Genomic DNA, 20,064 nt, shown 5'->3' on the forward strand with positions numbered 1-20,064 from the left:
GCATTATCCTGCCCATGCAATTGTAACCCCTCTGTACAGTATGTTCACAAATAAAATAAAATTAAATTAAAAAAAAAGAAATGAAAAAAAAATATTCATTGCAGGTGACAAAGTTTAAGATATTACGACACACATCACTGTTCTATTTTCATACACGTATATAAAGTATTTTTACCATCTATAGTCATCCCTTCTTCATTGTCTCTGTTCTCTGTCTTAAGCAAACCTTAAACAGGGCAGATTTTGCATATCTGTCACTTTATTATTTTAGTGTATGCTACTGCTTTCAAGCTATTTACTGTGGTATTTCACATATGCATATACAGTATGTTGATCCCATTGACTATTTCTCTTACTCTACCATTTTGTACTCAACAGCTTTCAGTGATTTTCATGTTCCTCTGTTTATTTGCAGATGCACTGTATTACAGTACTTTTCACCCACTTTCATCCTTTCTTCTCCACACATAATACCTTCAAACAAGCACATGTTAACACACATGTTCTCTATATACATATAAATATTAGAAGAATAAATGTTATACATTATGTACATTTATTTTATATGTGTGTATGTATAAATATGGTCCTCTGTGTGTTTGAGGATATATTTACCTTTCTTACTAGGGCCTAAAGCAACCATATATTCTTTTGTGATTCACTTCGTTTTTCTATTTTCAACAACTTCCTTCTAAAGTAGTGTGCACCATAAAAAGTTGACTAATGTTATATGTTGTTCTTTTCCATGATCTAATTGGTCAACATGAGTTCCTTTTTAAAAAAATCTTAAAAAATTTTAATTATTCAAAAGGCTCACAAAGTATTTTCCATCAGTATTATGTTGAATTGTTCAGGTAACATCAAAATAATAACTGTCAACTGAACTTTATTTGCAGAAAGCTTCTTCTATCAATATCATCATCATCATCCTCATTCCAGTCATTCTTTATAAAAGCACAGGATTCTGCTTTTTGAATCCTTGTTTCTCTTCCCAAGACATCTGGACTGCAGAAATAACTTCTCTTTTAGTCACTGAAGTCTTTTCTGAGTAAACTAATAACTAAATCTTTAACAAATAATTACCTAAAGTCTAGCTTTCTGAAATCAATCTAGTTTACCCAATTGACCGCCCAAATAAAGACATAATTCCCATTGGCTAAGTAGTTATTTTCTGCTGCCATAGTAACTAAATTGTCTTTTGAGCCAGAGAAAAATAGATTATAATAGCAATTAATGTCTGAAACTAGTTATTCCTAAAAGGGCTAACCCTTGGCTATTATCACCTGGTGGGTTTCTGGGACTGTTAATTAATAGCTAGTCATTAACTGCACCACAGTTCTCTGTTAAAAAGTTCGAGCTTCCCCTCCTGCCCTATTGTGTGCATAAATATCTGTTGCCTTGTAACAAGTACTACTTGGGAATATTGCTGCACAGAGTTTATTGCTTTACAGAATAATTAAGGAAATTGAATGGAAAACCTAACACATTTGTGTCACTGTTACAAAAAAAAAGCAAACCCAGAAATTCAAAGTAAATATAAAGCAACAACCACCACCAAAAAAAAAATCCCTGAAGTGATTTAGCTGTTTTTTGCTAATTCCAATCATGATGCGGTGGTGCCACAGTGACCTTTGCTGTTGTATCTATAGTTGCTTTTGTGAAAAGGTCAGCCTGAGCCCCTGTTGTAGTCCAATTACACATTGCTAGAAACCAAGGACAGGAACAGAGAAGTGGAAAGAAATTGGCACTCTCCACACATGGGTTGTTTAGAGAGGCTAGAAATTCCCCAGTATTTAAGAAAGCTACAATCTTCCTCCTTAGGTGATCATCTCTCTCGGGAAGATAAAAAATTGATCCAAAGCTTTGCACTGACTATAATTTTATGTAGTGTATATAATTTTAGGTATGAACTAGACAGCCTCTGTAGGCTACAGGAAAGACCAGGTCATGTGCTTATTGATATTTCACTGACTATTTCATGTTAACTCTTCTGAAAATAAATGGTTACATACATTCAGTGTGATTTTCAAGCAGGGTATTGTGTTTGTGGGGGGGGGGAATGAGTGTGGGTGTGGGTGTGGGTGTATGCCACAACTTTCCAAAAATAAGCAGAGAATCTAACAATTTATGTTAAAAAAAGAAAATCAGGGTTAAATAGTTTAGTTTTTTAATTTTGTGATATTGAGCACAAAACACAGATTTATAATGATGAACATAAAAGGATATCTGTGTCCTGAAAAAATTCTACAGCATCTCCATGTATATTATATAATAATGAGAAACTGAGAAAGATGGCTGTATATTTGTAGCAGAGGTCATGAGCTTTTAGATTTGTATCAGGATATAGTAAGGTAACTTGAATGAGTACAGGAAAAAACTGACCATAGTGTTCATAGTATAATAAGGATATAACTCTAAAAATGTGAGGCAAAATGGATAATAGGCAAGAAAAACAAAACCGTCTACGTGTGGTCAGACTGCACTTTTCGTCATCAGTATTCTGTATCAATTGGGTTAGGATTCTAGTTTCCAAGTATTCAATCAAACAGGAAGATAGATTTAGGTCTTCTGATAATTTATAAAGGTAAAAAAAGTGCACAATCAGTGATAATGATGCCTTTAAAATACGCTTGCTGTGATAGGGCAATCCTATCTAGTACAATCTTATCTACTTGGAAGGTGGAGAGAAGAGGATCAACATGTTGAGGCCGGATTGGGCAAAAAATATTAGCGAGATCCTGCGTAAAAAAAAAAAAAAGCAATCATGGTAATGTAGGATTGTAATTCCATTGGATTGGTGGAGGTAGGAACATCATAATCCAAGACCAGTGCTCAAAAACAAGAGGGAATGATATCGGACATATGACAAAAGAATGTGGGACCTGGCTCAATAGGTAGAGAGCTTACCTAGATAGAGTAAGGCCCTGAGCCTGAGTTCATCCTCCATTACCACCCCAAACCATAGCTGTAGCTGTGATATTGAAATTGCTATCATTTATCTATCTATCTATCTATCTATCTATCTATCTATCTATCTATCTATCTATCTCTATATCTCTCTATATCTATCTATGTCTATCTATCTCTTTGTATCTATCTATATGTCTACCCATTAAAGGAATAGATAACATACAATAAAGGTTATGATTTTCCTGGCAACTTAATTCTCTTTGAGAAATTGCTTTTGCTTTTGCTCCTTTGTTTGTTTTGCTAAATTGGTGATTTAACCCAGATCTTACACACCTAGGAGAGCACTCTACCATTACATTACCTCTACCCCCAACTACAGTTCACTGATTTTTGACACAGATGATGTGAATGTACATTAGGAAATGGATAATCCTCAATAAATGAATGAATACATAAATAACTTATGCTGAGGATGTTGAATGCATTCATGAAGAAAAATTCAATTTTCTCACTACATATACAAATTAACTCAAAGTAGATTAAAGATTTAAATGTGTGAGCCAAAACTGTGAAACTACTAGAAGAAAATATAAGAGAAATGCATCACAATAATGGTCCGAGTAGGTTCTAATCAAGTCAACTCATGCAGGTACAGAGTTGAGTAGTGGTTAATTACTAAAGACTCAGCAGTGGAAAGCAGAGAGGGAGAGGAAGAGTTTGGGAATGGGTATCAATTTCCAACAATAGGGTGTGGGATGATGTTAAATGCCCTGGTTTGATCATTTCACAATGTGAGCAGGAAAATCTAACAGGTTAGCCTATAAATGAGGATGATCACTGTCAATGTAAAAACAAGACCCTTTTTAAGAAAGATTTTTCTGGAGCGATGAAAAGCCCTGCCCTTAACAGAATAAGTGGGAAACAGAACAACATAAAACAAAGGGGCCCATCAGCTGCACTGGGCATAAAAGAAAAAGAACTAAGCAGCCCAAAGGAATGAGAGAGAAAGAGGGAACAGCCTACACTAAGCAAATGGAAAAAAATGTAATCATCCCCTGATGTGAAAGAAATAATTTGTATTGTCAAAGCTCATAGAGTTCATAAACTTTATAGACCATGATAATGACAATTTGCCTTGTGAAGGCTAAAATGTGTTTGTGACTTTATCACTATTCCACAATACTGTGAAACACGTGAAATTTATGTAATCACCTAATCTCAATTAAAAATATAGTGATAGAAGGGACGGGTTAGGAGCAATGGTTAACAATGTTTCCATACACCTTGTAATCATGTACTGTTTTGTAGAATGAGAATTTCTTTGTACAACTACTAAAGATATAATATTAAAAAATGTAAAAAAATAAAATCCCTGCCCTTTTCTGACTTATATTGCACTGAGGAAATAGGATTCACATACTGAATGGAAAAAAAATAAATGTTTTAGATATTAGAATGCTATTGGTTGTAGGCAAAATTAGAAGAAACATACTAGGAAATAGAGGGTCAGGATCAAGGTAAGTTAGGTGGTAACCTGAAACTTTAGCAGGAGTAGAACGAGTGGAGAAAGACTTTACTGGGAATGTGATATCTCAGCCAAGACCTGAAGATGTGATATACTTGAAAAATCACCCAAAGGGAGCTGGAAGTACAGGTAATAGCCTAAGGCCAAGTGTCAGGGCATTGCAAAGTGACACTGATGGAGGAATAAGTGAGAGAGAAGAGAAAAAGGAAATGGAGTTGGAGGATGGAAGAAAATGTATTCAACTTGGGCATCTTTGTACATCAGGAGACTATTTTACCTTCAACCCTAAACAGGATGCAGGGTCTCCAGAGGGATTGAAAATGAGCAGTGTCACTATAAGTTATGAGCATTAAAAATCTAATGCTGATTGAATTTCATACAGATGATCCCACGCAAGTAGTTAGCTATGTCATTATTCCTAGGAGTGGTTTGTTCAAAGTAAAGACATAAATACAAGTGAGAAGACATGAGTGGAAATAGAACCACCAGGATATTCTAAATGACTGGAAACGTGCAATCAAACAGCATGGGTACAGGAAAGCCTGGAGTCCTTTTTCTAAGTGTGCTATTAAATGAATGGATAGGCTGTGAATCCTGAAATCATCTGTGCTGTTGATGCACTACACTCAACCTTGTTATCAGGAAATCTCCCTCTTGTAAGTAACAAACCAGCTAATGAGTTTTAAATTCCATTAATCAATGCCATGCATTGAAACTTACTTCAACACCTGCCAGAGAGAAGTTGCTATTAACAAAAAAAAGCTGTGAAATAAACGTTAATATCCTCAATCCATCCTGTTTCTTAAATAGGTTATAAAAGGGCAATGGCTTGCTGAGAATAACTGCCTTGTGAGGAACAAATTTATTTTGTCCTAGAATGAAGCTGAAAGATGTCACCATAAAGTTGACATGGCTGAGAGGATTCAACACCACTGAAGTCTTCAACAACTACAAACACAGGATTGCTTGTCTTTTTTTCCCCTTCTTTCCAGAGAATCAGTTGTTAAACTTTCATGAGCACCACAATAGCACCTCAAGAGAATTTAATATTGAATTAAGATGAACCTAACAACTTTTGTGTTCACTCTTTGCTTTCTAAAATTTATCTTCCATTGATTTGTGCTGTTTCAGAACACAGCCTTCTGAGTACCTAGGATTATAAGCATGAGCCATCCTGACCTGCTTTGCTTTAGTTTTTAAGTAATCAAATTAAAATGTGTCTTTAACTAATGTCAGTTCATTTAGTGATAATAGTGAATTCCCTTTCAACAAAAGAACATCAAACTAGCATTGTTCTATTTATAATTCTCCTTCCTACGTTTTGCCACCATTGTCATATATGGATCTTTTGAAAATACCTTGCAAATTTTTTCAACATGTATTTTTTAATTAAAAATAAATTGCAAATATTGGCTAGTAAAGCATTACATTTACTTAAAGTCGGCATCTTATATTATCATTGACTCCGAATCCCAAGTTTTCTACTGATACCACATATCTCTTTACATTTATCATTTGTTAGAAAAGTCTTCTGCTGGCTCCAGAATTTCTCAGTTGTGGTTTATCAAAATGTTGCCAGATAAAAAAAATTCAGTAATTTATTTTTTGCTTCACTACTGGAAATACACTATTCTAACATTTGAACCTTTAAAGTTTTCTTCCTGGCTGGGAAGGGATGTGAAGTGTAAACAAAGGAGGAGGCTGCAATGCTTGATAAGAAATGTACGCATTATCCTGCCCATGTAATTGTAACCCCTCCGTACAGTATGTTCACAAATAAAAAAATAAAGTTTTCTTCTTATTTAAAACTTTGCAAAATTAAACTTATGGATCTAGCTTCTCATACTGTATTTGGATACCCTCCAATGCCTTTAAATAGGTGTTTTTCAAATTTAGCCCAGTTTTTATAATTATTATCTGTGGGAAGTTTTGAAGAATTCCAATATTCTGACACCTTTACCAAGAATCAGCTGTTCTTATTATGAATCATTTTGTATTATTGCCAGTTTAGAGTTGACACCTTAGATTTAAAAAAAAAAAAAAAGAAGTGCGAAACTTGAAAAAAAAACTGTTTTATAAACTTGGGCCAAGTTTAAGATGTAAAAATAATCTTTTCCACAGTAATTTTTAAGGCTAAAATATAGATCTTTAATACTATGACAAAATAATGTCCTGCTTTTAATTTAATTTTACTTCATTTTTCTGTCAAAACATTTATTGTGCATGAACTTTTGAAGCTAAGAACATATTTCACTGGAAAGGGAAGAAGTAGAGAAGATGGTAAAGTTTGGGGCAAAAAGAAAAGTGTGTTAGAACATTTGTTGGAGACATATTAATCATTTTCTTCCTATAATATTACAATGTTCTTCATGTTTGTGCATCTGAAATTCAACTCTCAGCGTTAAATTGATGACTAAGCAATTATTTCTCTGGAAAATTTTTGCAGAAAATCTTCCATCAGAGTCACACCCTCAAAACTCACAAAGTAACATTTCAAGTTTACTGAGGGAATGCTATAGTACTTTATTGGTAGGTATAACTAGATGCCATAACCTGGGTAATTTATAAAGAATTGAAGTTCACTAGCTGGAGGCTGGGAAGTTTAAGAACATGGAGCTAGTAGGTAGTAAGGGCCATTTTCATTGAGTCATAGCATGGTGAAGATGAGACAGAGCAAACATAGATGCTCTCTCTGTCTGTCTGTCTCTGTCTGTCTCTGTCTCTATCTCTGTGTCTCTCTCTGTGTCTCTCTGTCTCTGTCTGTCTCTGTATGTCTGTCTCTGTCTCTGTCTCTCTGTCTCTCTCTCTCTCTCTCTTCCCCTTCTCCTTTGAAAGCTACTAAAGAGACCCAGCTTTGGAAACGTTATCCAGTATTAGTGTGGATACAAGAGGAAAATAGAATGGAAGAGGGAGTGGGAAGCAGAGAGGGAGAGGAAGACAGAGAAGGAAAGAAGAGAAAAAAATAAAACACTAATGGCATCCTTGAGGGCCCCACAGTCATGATTGTATTTAGCCATCATCAATCAAAAGGCCCTTCTGATTACCATTAGCATATGGATTAGCGGATCATGTTTATGACATTTGAGCATTTAGGGGACATATTCATATCATATTAGAGAATTCATAAAATGAAGCTTGAGTGAAAATGACAATGGGAAAAAACAAAAGACTTCAACTGTGCCTTTTAAATGGTCAAACTATTTGAAAAACATGATGGGTGATGAGCTTCACTTTGCTGTGCTTCTGTATGTTTGCTGGGCATGACTCTACATGTCCGGTATTTTCAAATACAGAGTAACTTTCTGTGAGAAAATAATTATAAGGGTGCTGTGCTGACTGGGAAACAGAATATCTGAACTTACAGTACTAGAATTCAAATTGCTCCAGAGTTTCCTTCAAGTTGCATATTCTTAGATTCTTCTCAGTCTCCTAGAGTAGCTTTCTCCACCCTGAGTACCTGCTCTGCTCCACACAGGACTTCAGATTCTGTTGACTTCTTAAAATAATCAATGTCCTTAGACTCTCTCCTCCTCTTTCTTCATTTTTACTTCCTTGTACATCTTCCCCTTCCTCCTTTTTTCTCCCACCCTCTGTCCCTTCCTTCCATCCATTTCCCTTTTTTACTTCTTCTCTCCCTTTCTTCCTTTCTTGCTTCCTTTGTTCTTTCTTTTTTCCTGTTGACAGCTATTTTGAGAAAGGTCTTGCAGTGTAGCCCAGACTAGTCAGGAACTCACTGTGAAAACCAGACTGGCTGAAACGCCTCAACTTCTTGTCTTGCCCTTCTCAGTGTGCTAATACTACAGCCACGGGCTTTTATTTATTTATTTATTTATTTATTATTTTATTTTATTTGTACAGAGGGGTTACAATTACATGGGCAGGATAATGCGTACATTTCTTACCAAGCATTGCAGCCTCCTCCTTTGGTTTACCCTTCACATCCCTTCCCAGCCTCCCCCCTCCCCCCAGGGAGGGAAGGAGAAAGGAGAAAGCCAGGGGCTTTTAGACTCCATGAAGCCATGGCTTTTGAATTTTTAACAGATTATGAAGAAATACTCTGTTTAACATTATTTGCCTTCAAACTTCTCAAAAGTAGCCTAGAGAAAGATGACAACTTTGATAAGAAGGAATCTTGCATCAATTGTGTAACATTTCAAGGAAGGCATCTTGAAAAGTTTAAGATGAAAATAACAATGTAAGAATAGAAATAGTGAGGCTCAGGTTCCACTTGCCCTTAATAAATATTGGTGCCTATTTTGGTCCCGTACCATTTGAGATGGCAAAATGAAGAATCTCCGTGTGAGGTCATCAACTTGACTAAGCTAGAGACTTTGGGGACATTTATAAGGAGCAGAATTTGAGGGCCATACAAAGTTGTGAAGGTACTGAAGTCTTGCTTTCCTTCCCCATGTCTGTGAATTGACTTTTGATTTTATCTACAGACATGTTGTGTAACAAGTGTCACATCTGTACCTCAATATCATTATGGGTTTTACCTTTGTATTCCATCATCTTATATGTGTTCAATTCTATGCTTTTCTGTCTCCCATGTCTCCTCTATTCTTATTTATGACAAGAAAATGTGATGTGTGTTCAGCTCTAAGAAGGAACGCACAGTTGCTCTAATACTAAATAACTCTATCAGCCATACTTTCGTAACTTTTGATTTTCAGTCTCGGTGCAGTTTCCTTGCCAAGTGGAGGGTAATTTCACTCTTGGCCATTAGATTGTGAATAACTGAGATGGTCATTTCACTTTTGCTTCAAAGAACTACTTGCCTAGGGTGGAAATTCGCTAACAGCTACAGTGACAAGCTGACATCCGAAGACGTTTTTTGCCTGGGAGTATGATTTGTATTAGCTACAGTGCTATTACTAAATAGAAATGTAAGCAAGACTAGAAAATCTTTGGCTCCATTTGAGGTGATGGGGAAAGTCAAAGTTGAACAAATGTTCATGTCTTTAAGAGTAATACTGTATAATATGTTTCCTCTTTTATAATAGAAATCTTTTTCTCTTAATAGGTAAACTGAGAAGTGGCACTGTGGCTAAAGTGGTAGAGTGCTCTGCTCACTTGAGCTGAAGAGCTCAGAGACAGTGCAGAGGCCCAGAGTTTAAACCCACAACCAACCAAAAAATAAAAAAATAAAAAGAGGTAAACTGATTAAAATTCTGCCCAAGGAGCAGAGCTCTTTAATCCACAGATTAACAACTCTTATTAATGCCTCCTTCATCAACCACACATGAGAAATCCCTACTGGTTTCAATATTTCTTAAAAAATACATAAATAATTCATGATAGAAGTACATCCCTGGTATATAGCAAGCTTTGTAATTACTATATGATGTAAATGAATGAACAAAAGGGAATGGCCATATTAAAATCTTTCATTATCTTTACTGTTTCTCTTTCCCTTAGTAAAGATCCTTTATAGAGAAACTTAACTACAATATTTCCTTTGAAATAGTTCCACTTGCTTTGAATTTTGTGTAAATTTATGAGGTAGTGACACTAGGTGAGCACCTGTTATTTTGTTTTTCTTACAGTGATGTGAAGTAGAAAAGGATGATAGTCCTTGAAGAATGGCTTCTCTTCCCATTCCACCACTTTCTGCTTTCCTCCAACAAGATACTTACGTTTAACAATTTGCAATGTGTTCATCTGCCTATTCCCTCATCCGTACTCATGTCAGCAATTCCTTCCTCCCACTTTTCATTGGACCCACACACAACATCGTCTTCTGAGGAGCAGATGTGATTATAAGCCTCTCATGGGTGTCTCCTTCGCCAGTCTCTGGCACTGAGCTCTGGTTTCAAGCAGCATTAATACCGATGTTCCTAGTGCTTCTGACCTCTTCCCTGTAGCAACAGTTGCCAGCAAGGATACTCCTCTGCCCTCCTTGGTTATTAAAATAGAAATGTGCAGTCATGGCACTGAAGCTTACTCTCTCTATATGATCTAGAGCTTTATAATGCTGGAATACAAGCACTCGGCCAACAGGAATCCTACCTACTCTCAGAGATAAGAGCTTCCATAGGGAATTCACTGAAGCAGTGGAGATTCCAAATGCATGAAGTACAGTAGAGTACCTAATACCCTTAGCTTTGAATATTGAGGTATATGTTTTTAATTCCAAGGTATCTTTGGCCTCAAAATTCACATATCTATGGGCCTCAATTTCTCCATTATTATAAAAGAAAAAAAGAAAAAAAAGAGTCTCTGACTTCTAGTATTTTACATCATAATTAACTAGGGGAAACACGAGGTTGGCCTGTCTGTCATTTGGTTAATAGTTGTGCACCATAATGAACCACCTTTGCCTTTTCATAATAATTCTTTTGCCCAAAACAGTTCTATATTTTTGTTCTCAGAATAATATGCTTTTTAAAACCAATATTATCTTGCTAATTTACACATTCCATATCATATCCACCCAACATACATTATATCACCTGTACATTATTTAACATACTAAATTTATTATACTTGATTACCTTAAATAGTAAAATCTTATCTCTATGGACATTATATGTTTCCTTGCTGCTCCTTATTATCTGCTGCCTGAACTTTCAAATCCATTACAATTATAACCCCTGCATCTACTTTTGCTATTGTCACCAAAGTGGGTATTAAAACACCTACATCAGTGGGAGATGTATAGGATCCACATCAGTATCCTACATTAAAGCCTTTAATTGTTACATCTTGTAGATCTTAGGATGAATCCAATATCCTAAATAAAGTACCCAATGTGTACTATAATGGGACTTAATCTTTTCTGCCATCCACACAGAAACTAGGAAGAATAATCTCAATTTCTTGGAGACCACCAATTTTTTATTTAAGCCTGGAGATTTTGTAATTATGTATCTCTGAAAAACTATAGCAATAAATGCTATTCAACCATCATGGACTTGTACCGTCCTGGGAAAGTCTCTCAGAACCCATCACGCTATTACCAATATTATTTGAAGTCCTATCATATCCGTATCAATTTCCAACATAGAATATTATATGGCCGGGCGCTGGTGGCTCACGCCTGTAATCCTAGCTACTCAGGAGGCTGAGATCTGAGGATCGCGGTTCAAAGCCAGCCCGGGCAGGAGAGACCATGAGGCTCCTATCTCCAATAAACCACCAGAAAAACTGGAAGTGGTGCTATGGCTCAAGTGGTAGAGCGCTAGCCTTGAGCTGAAGAGCTGAGGGACAGCGCCCAGGCCCAGAGTTCAGACCCCATGACTGGACGCCAAAAAAAAAAAAAAAATTTTAATTAAAAATATCAAGTATCCAATGCCCTACTTCCTTCTCCCTTGTACTGATGAGAGAAAAGAAAACATGGTGTGACATGAACGCAAAGTCTGATGCTGGTCATAAAACAAATGTTAAAGATGTTTACAGCTGTGTTTGCTATTCATGCACATTCCACACCCTCTGACCTTTCTACACAGTCACTCCTAGCATTTCCCTTGAGCTTCCTGACTTCAGTATTTCTAGTCCACCTAATGTCTGGATTCACTCTTTATTTTTTTTTATGGCTCAGTTATGTTCCTCATTTTAGGTATTTGCATATGATACATAAAGGCAGTTCATTATCCTCTACGTGACTTACTATATGTTAAACATGGAAAATGTTCTTTAACAATTATTCTCCCTTTCATGTCAACAAAGAGACTTCAAAAACAATTATGGTAAAATTGCTCAGAATAATCACATGCCCCAGAAATAAAATAGAGAAAAAGAAAATAAGCTTGGTATGGTAGATGATGATGGCTCACATAATCAAATTTCAGTGTGTTCTTAAAAATAATGTTTGCTGATTACATTCATGTACAGCATATAGCAGAGTATTAAAAAGGGTGCAAAATGTTGGCTTTAAATTATTATATTTTATTCTATTTAGAGCCCATTTACCCACACACAACCACAGTAAGAGGAAAATAGATTTTTTTTTCAAATGATTAATTTATAATTGGTCTGATTTTGGATGTGACTCTCTCAAAATGTGTGAAATTAGGGAAATTACTTCACTTTTTCATGATGCACAAAGTTTAGGATACAGTCCTGGTAAATTCAATAACCTAGGAAAGTCTTATTTTTAGTATAAGAAAAAATTGAAAATATAAATACATTAAAAATGCTCATCAACATAATTAAAATCTTTTCCACGTAAACATACCTGTATACATGGGAAAGATGTAACTATTAATATCATTAGAAACATCAAAGGAAACATTTCCTTCAGATGCATTAAAAATAGGCCAAAACTACATTTCTTTTAATCATCAAAGACCATTTCAATGTCAATCTCATTACCTGGGGTCAGTGTGGAGATCTTATTAACATAGCATACTAAAGTAGACTACTTTCATCATGCCAAAAAGACATATCAGTGTTTTTATTCCATTTAGGATGCAGGAGCCAGTTCCATGTTTTGAATACTACTTACTTACTTACTTACTTGAAAGTGTGTATTGCACTTGTAATATTTGAAGACTAATGATCAAAAGGAAACAACTAAACAGCAAATTGCTATGGATTATTTTTGATTTGTATGGACTTAAGTATGGAGGTCATCAGATTCTTTTGTTCCTTCAGTTGTTGCCTACCTCATTTTTATCAGCTATGCTAAAGCTTCATTGACAATTTCAAGTTTAATACAGAACTATATTAAAAATAATATGAAGAACCCAACTAATTTACTTTCAATGCACTCTCTTTATGAGATAATACTGCTGATACCCTGCTTTCTTTTTCCCCTTCTTCTGAAACACAGGATGCCAGTCTATTTTTCACTTTGATTTTTATTTCTGAAAAGATCAGCAGAATGTGTGAGTTAGAAGTTAGCCTTTTATACAGAATCTTTTCCAAACAGCAGCATAAACACAGAAGGGTACAGTTCACCATAACATCTATTATAACCAATACAGATATTCTGAAGCCCCATATTATGCATTGCATACTTCCAGATTTGTCCAACTGAAATGAGTATTCTTAGGATGTAAGAACATCATCACATGAAGCCTGTCCTTTAGGAATTCCTCAAAGAAATCACCATTGGATAGAGAAAATAACACCCATGTTATTGAAAGGATATGTGGGATATAACTCACTTGAGAGTGAAAGTAGGTTTCTGTATTTCCTCTTTATTTGTGCCTTTTTCTGGCCATTTAAAGCACATTTAAGGGTTTGGTTTTGTAGAGCCGACACAGTTCATAGGTGCTGAAGCTTCTGTTTCTAGCTTATCCAAAGAAGAAAACAAATCAGGGAAATACTCAGATACTTATGTTCAGATCCTCTGCCAGACAGAGGATCCCAGAGGCTCAGTGACTGCCATTTGCAAGCAGATAACACTTCATATTCACACAGTACAGGCACCAGAAACTTGGAGTACTGAGAAAAAAAATAACCACATTAAAAAGCACCTTGCTTTTATTTTTCCCATGCTATCTCAACGAAGAAAAAGCAACTAGAAATAAACCATTTTCCTCAAAGACAACACATTTATTCTTATCTGCCTAATTCAAACAGTGCTTGAATGAGCACTTTAGAAAATACTTCAAAATCGAAAATCAAAGATCCACCAGTTTTCTGTCTTATAGGAGAGTAAAAAATACTTTTCAACGTAATCAATGCTTACTATTTATTCATAGATTTGTCCAAGTTTCTCTGACTTAGTAGCACTAAAAATAATAAATATGAACATAATATAATAATTATTTATAATGCTTATAATACTATTTATAATAAATTCAGGTATAAGCTTATATCCTTGTCTCACTTTTTCCATTGAATTTTATATGAAATACTATTGAGGAAAAAAGTCACAGAATTTTAAGTGTTATTGAAAAAATATCCCCCAAAAGGAGTAACCCTAAATTAACATGATTATTTTGACTTTTGTCTTGAAATAAACAGGATAAAAACATTACTTTTGTCCTTGTCTTCTTGATCCCCACTTAAACACTTTCAAGAAGGTAATCAGTTATGCACAGTAGAAGGGCAATGAAAGGTAATGGTGTCAATCTCTGTCCTCCAGGTTTGCAACTTTGGGAAATAATGTTTACTATATATCATTGTGCCCATACTGGGGCTTGAGCTCAGGACCTGGGGTCTATTCCTTAATTTTTATTCTGTACCACTTGAAACACAGCTCCACTTCAGGATGAACTTTCCTGTCTGGACTGGCTTCCAATCACATCCTCAGATCTTAGCCTCCTGAGTACTTGGATTACAGAATGAGCTAGTGACTTCTGGCAAAATATTTTGATCTTTAAAATAATTCATAGAAAGGATACTTACTGTTTCATCTTCTTAGCATAGTTTACACAAATACGTACCCACATTTTTATTATAAGATTTTCTATTCATAGTTTTTCCTAAAAGTGCTTAGATGAGTGAAACTGCAGTGTGTTCTATACTAGATGTATCAGAGTGTGTTATAAAACATACATGCATTCATGGTTTACTTTTTCAAATCTGAACACTACTAGTAAAATTGTGGTTACAATTAAGAAAAATTAGTCAAGCCAATGTACAGAAATGAAACAAAGGGGTTTTGTGTACCAGTATCATGAATTTTGACAGTCCACTTCAGAATTTGAGATTAAACAAGCAAAAATACAATCTTAGAGATTTCGGGATTTACTGATTTCATGGTAGCTTCAAAGCATCTATGGTGCGAGAACTTCAAGGAGAGTCCTTTCAAGGGAATCTGGAGACCCCACCCAAAATCTAATTATATTCTTTCCTAAGAAACCCCACAAAAAGTTTCAAAAGCAATAAAAAAAATCCCAAATTTGCCCGGCACCGGTGGCTCATGCCTGTAATCCTAGCTACTCAGGAGGCTGAGATCTAAGGATTGCTGTTCAAAGCCAGCCAGGGCAAGAAATTCAGTTAAACTCTTATCTCCAATAAAGCACCAGAAAAGCGGAAGTGGCACTGTAGCTCAAGTGGTAGAGAGCTAGCCTTGAGCTGAAGAGCTGTGGGACAGTGCTCTGGCCCAGAGTTCCAGCCCCACGACCGACCAAAAAAAAAAAAAAGAAGAAGAAGAATCCCAAATTTGCAAATCTTTACTGAAATTTTCAAAAGTGATATTAATAAAAAATAAGTAGAATTAGCTATACTGTTTAGACATTGAAGACCTCAAGAAGGTTTTTAGGGAATTAGGGGACAATACATAATGATATAAAATGAGCCAAAGGTTCCAAAACTGCAAAGGTTAAATCATATATCCAAAACTTTAGTTAATGACTTCAATATCTCTGTATGGAAACAGGAGGCAGAAAATCAGTAGGACAGGATAGACTAGATCTTCATCATAGCACACATTTTAGTGAATAAATCTGAGAATGAAAAAATGGCCCCCGTGAAACACAATGGAATGAACTAGTGATCAATAACATGATACCTGGTAAAACTTCCTAACTCATTGAGATAAAAGAGCACACTTCCAAATAACACTATATGTCAGAGAAAGAAATTGCAAGAGAAAGTTAAATATATAACATGTTTTATCAAAAATTTTCGGGATACAGTAAAAGCAACTGTTACAGAGAAACTTATAGTATGTGCTGAATGAGCTATGGAAAGTGCATGTGAAGAGGCCTGCAATCAGTCACTTAAGTTTATGTCTGAGACATAAAAAATGAAAAGACTAAATTAATACACTGTAAAGAAAGTGAATAGAAATTAGAGTAAAAAAATCAATGAAATTAAAAATAGAATATTCTTCTTGACATTGCCCTATTTGTTAGGAAATGGAAAGACTTGGGAAAGAAAACTATATTCAGTGAAGTAAGCCAGGCCCAAAGAAATATATGTCCCATGGTTTCCCTTATTTGCAATATCTAGTGTATGTTTGGGACAAGCAGAAAAGATCAAAAGCTATGTACATATGACCAGATAAGATGATGTTAAGTGAAATGAAGACCGAGAGAGGGTCACGTTTTTTTTCTTGCTATTGTTTCTAAAGTATTTATAATGTACCCTGTGATTTTTTTGTTGCTTTGTATGCTCCTCCCCCACAGTATAACCCCTGCTTTCACTGTATTTGATGTTGGTCTAATTTGGGGAGGGGAAGGGAAAAAAACAAAATGTTCAAATAGGGATACAGGTGGACCCATTACAACAATGAGATGTACAAGACACTATGTTGAAAAACAAACTTTACAATTTAGGCTGGGGAGGGGGGAAAGGAGTGGGGGGAAGTGTAGTTGTGGAGGTGGGAAGGAAGAGATGGATGTTAGGGGAAAACAAACAAGTAGGTAACAATGCTTCATAGGCAATGTACTCATTACCTTGCTCATATAACTGTAACCCCTCTTTACAGTAGTTTTACAATAAAAACATTAAAAAAAAGAAAATTCTTCTTACCCTTGGTATGAGAACATCACTACTTAAATAGCAACACTAGACAGAAACACTAAAATAAATAAGTAATAGATAAATAAATAAAATATAGGTGGACCATTTTTTATGCTATATATCAAACCATGAAATGACATGAGGGAAACTTCAATATATATATATTATTGAATGAAAGAAGCCATTAAGAAAGGCTGTATAAATTCAAATTCATGTTTTAGAAATGACAAAACTATGGAGAGATTAAGCAGATCAGTATATATAAGGAACTAACGAGGTAAAAGGAATGATTAGAGGAAATGCTGATAATGTTTACCAACAAAGAACAACTTTGTGTGCTACTGAATAGGTGCACATATGTCATTTCAAATGCTCTCACACCCTGGAATGTAAAATAGGATTTTTATGTGAACCATGTGCTTGCCAAGAATGTGCCTAAGTTCTACCAATATTCACACAAGAACCACTCTGGTGAAAAATATTGACAATAGAGAAGGTTATATAAATATAAGCAGGTTACATGTTAGAAATATCTATACATTTTTAATTTTTGCTAGGTACCAAATATTGATTGTAAAAATAAAATTATTTAAGATTTAATCTCATATGGAAGTCCTACTTTAATGAGTTAATGAGATGGGGACTGCTGGCTCACGCCTATAAGCCTAGCTACTCAGAAGGCTGAAATCTGTGGATCATAGTTCAAAGCCAGCTGAAGCAGAAAAATCCATGAGACTCCTATCTCCAAGAAACCACTCATAAAAAACCTGAAGTGTCACTGTGGCTCAAGTGGTAGAGCTCTAGCCTTGAGCACAAAGAGGGTCAGAGACAGCTCCCAGACCCTGAGTTTAAGCCCCAGGACTGGGGGGTGGGGGGAAGAAAAGAGCTAATGAATCCAAAGTTCTTGGGTTATAACAGAGGAAGGTTCCTTGTCTGTCTGCTAGAAGTTTATGTTTTATTATAGTAGTAGCATGCGTATTCCCATTTCCTGAGACCTTTTCCTGTTATTTATTTATTAATTTACTTAATTTGTTTGTTTGATTGTTTGTTTTATTTGTCAATCGTGGTGCTTGAACTTAGAGCCTGGGAGCCATTCCTGAGCTCCTTTTCTCAAGACCAGCTCTCTAACACTTTGAGCCACAGTTCTATTTCCAGTCTTTGAGTGATTAGAGTGATTTGAGTGATAAGAGTCTCACAGGGACTTTTCTGCTGTGGCTGGCTTTGAAGCACGTTCCTCAGACTTCAACCTCTTAAGTAGCCTGTAATCACAGATGTGTGCCCTGGCACCCATCCAGGAAACTACCAGTTTTGATGACAGGTATGTTCAGTCAGTGATGTGTAGAAGTGGTTCATACCAGCTGGCTTGAATATACCATGTTCATTTATTCGAAGGCCACTTTCAATGACCTCTTCAGAACTGGAAATCTGCATTAACAGGAGTGGTTTACATCACAGAGACTGGGAAAAACTCTTACTAGGTCTTCCAAAACCGGTTCTCTGCTTTGGAAAGCTGACACTGAAGAAGAGCATTTTGTCCTCTGTTATTCATCAAAAATGATTTCCTTTTAATAATATTTAAATGTAACACAAAAATTGATGTCTAAACTAATCATTTGTGGAGACAAAGAGATGCTTCCTGAGGTTCATTTTGTTAGGGTTGTTGTTGGGGGTTTTCTAGAACTAAATAAAGAAAGTGGTAGAATGCCGCCACAAACAAGTAAAACTAAACACTTTCAAGTAAGAGTAACACATCCAAGGTCCCTGAGTTCAAAGATTATTTGTTTTTGTATGTTATTATAAAAAAACAAATGCCAAATGGCAAAACCCTAAGCACAAGATTTCAACCACTCATTCATGCTGGCTCCTATTTCTATAGGGTATTTCTATGGGGTATTGTGGGGAGGGCACTTCTGGTGACTTAAATACTTATTGTACTTTGAGTATTGATTTCTTGAGCCATTTCAAGCTAAGGCATTAGGTCTGGAAAAACAGAAAAGTATTACAATGACATTCAGACAGTGAATATTTGTTTAAGAAAGTAAAGGATGAAACAAGGTAATAAAAGCTTTAGTCAATTCAAATGTTGCCTACATTATTTTGGTTTTTATTTCTGTGTTCATGATAAAAAACAATCCTAAGTGGTAAATAAATAAACAGGCCATTTCTCTAAAATGCTTAACTTAATGGCAAAGTGTTGTATCTCTACTGTTTAAACAACATGTGAGTTTATTTTAGAGCATCTTATAAGGAAAGTGTCAAACAAAGAAATCCTTTTGCACAACTTAAAGTTCTTTTCTGGACCAAATATGTCAGGTATTTGAAAAGTTAACTTTCTAAATTCTAGGTGTTTCTTTTTTTTTTATTTGATTCTATTTTTGTGTGATTTAATTGTAGAACTAGAAATCACTGAAGCATTAAGAAATTTCTTCTGGCATTTTAAATTGCTCCAAAAGATTCTGAGAACAAGAATGAATTATGCAGCAGGCATTTTACAAGAATGTATTGAAACATTTACACATGTCTAGCTCTTCCCACAGCACAACAAACACTTTGAAGGGCCAATGTATATTTAAAAAAATAAATCAGGGCTGGGAAGGTGGCTCAGTGGTAGAGCGCTTGCCTTGCATGCTCAAGGCCCTGGGATCGATTCCTCAGCACCACATAAGCAGAAAGAAAAGAGCCGGAAGTGGCGCTGTGGCTCAAAGTGGTAGAGCGCTAGCCTTGAGCTGAAGAGCTGAGGGACAGTGCCCAGGCCCAGAGTTCAGGCCCCACGACCGGACCAAATAAATAAATAAATAAATAAATAAATCACTAAAATATGTAGAAGACTTGGATATATATATATATATATATATATATATATATATATATATATAAGCATATAGTATTTTCAGATACATTCTAAGTCTGATGAATAATATGGTGAATGGCTTATTTAATTTTATTTGATTAGATTTTTATATATTTTTGGTGCCTATAGTTGGGATTAAAGTCAGGACCCTGGGCACTATCCCTTAACTCTTGCTCAAAGCTGATACTTGGACTCTTGAGCAACATATAACTCTATTTTTGGCTGTGTGTGTTTAGCTGGAGACTAACAGACTGTTATGCCTGGGCTGACTGTGATTTATGATCCTCTGATCTCAAGCCTCCCTTGCAGCTAGGATTACAGGCATGCACAGCACCCACTTTCAACCAAATTTTTTGTTTCTTTATTTTTTAAATGTTTATTTTATTATAAAGATGCCAAACAGAGCGATTACAGT

Source organism: Dipodomys ordii, unplaced genomic scaffold, assembly GCF_000151885.1.
Source record: "Dipodomys ordii isolate 6190 unplaced genomic scaffold, Dord_2.0 Scaffold2, whole genome shotgun sequence".
Taxonomy (NCBI): Eukaryota; Metazoa; Chordata; class Mammalia; order Rodentia; family Heteromyidae; genus Dipodomys; species Dipodomys ordii.